The sequence below is a fragment of the Neltuma alba genome, unplaced genomic scaffold (assembly GCF_004799145.2).
Source record: "Neltuma alba isolate B1F8T4 unplaced genomic scaffold, ASM479914v2 tig00001012_pilon, whole genome shotgun sequence".
NCBI classification, from domain to species: domain Eukaryota; kingdom Viridiplantae; phylum Streptophyta; class Magnoliopsida; order Fabales; family Fabaceae; genus Neltuma; species Neltuma alba.
In genome coordinates this window covers 18,565-19,904 of record NW_021632294.1, presented here as the reverse complement: position 1 = coordinate 19,904, position 1,340 = coordinate 18,565, and positions in this window count along the sequence as shown.

Genomic DNA, 1,340 nt, shown 5'->3' with positions numbered 1-1,340 from the left:
TGAACGAACAAATTCCAAATTTCAGTTTATCTTCCCCTTCCTAGCTTTCACTTTATTTTCCATTCTTTCACACCTTTGACATTTTATTTATTTATATTTTAATTTGCGCAATTTGCAAATCTCTTGTTCGATGATGGTTTCCCTTCCCCTCGTTGGATTTGAATGATGCTAATAAGAATCAACGCACGGGGCCTTTAAAGAGACAGTAATCTGTGACCTTTTTGTATGTCGGTTGAAAAAGAAAGTGATGGGATAAAGGAGGCAATGGCGTTTTTATAATTTAAATAAAGTACTAAAGGATTATCCACATCAATTATAACATTAAGTGACAACATAAAGAGAATCATATCATTGTTATTCTCTGAAATTTAAAGGAAAAAAATATTATTTCAAGCTCGCACACACTTGTGAAGAGAATCATATATTGAAATATGTGAGGGTTGAAAATTATCATATATTGAAATAAATACATGACGGTTTTTATATTCTAACTGTGATACTTATAAAACAATACGTGATGGCCCTATAATAAGGACCATTATATTTTTGTATTAATATGTGACCATTTACTATTAGAAACGTCACGTGTTTTGGCATTTTTTAATTACAAAGTGTTGCTTTTTGAGGAGCTTCTCCATTACCTGGGTATATATGCACAGCAACAACAAATTACAAAACTAATTAATTGACCAAAACAAAAGAAACACAATATGCTATCTACAAGCATTTTCCTAACAAACACATTTGTAACGAGCCTAATTCGTGTATCCATATATATATATATATATATATATATATATATAGGAAATATGGGTTAAAATGTGGTTTTTAATGGTCTATGACTTAATTTTCTAGATTGGACGTTGGCTGTGTAGTTATGATTTTATTCATAGGGGCAATTCTGGAATTTTGTGTTGCCAAAAGGGAATTCCAGCAGAAAGTAATTCCATCAACAATGGAATTCTAATTCCATCACCAAGGAAATAACATTTCCATCGGGTTCCAATTGAAAATCAAATGAGTAAAGGAGCGGGAAAATGAAGATAATCTTGGACCCATAAGATGAATAATAAATTCATTTAATTGCAATATACTTTCCCCTAAATCATCTTTTCTTATTTAATTTTTTATCACTCTTTTTTCATTGTTTTAATTTAATAATTTTGGTACTCATTCTTAACAATTTTAATAATCCATTTTACAATTTTTCCAATAGTCATCTTAAATGTTTTCTAAACTCATCTTCCATGTTTTCAATCTTAATCTTTAATTATTTTTAGTGCTGAAAACATGGAATATAAATACATCCACTTAACAGACTTTTTGAGAGTAATGAGGTT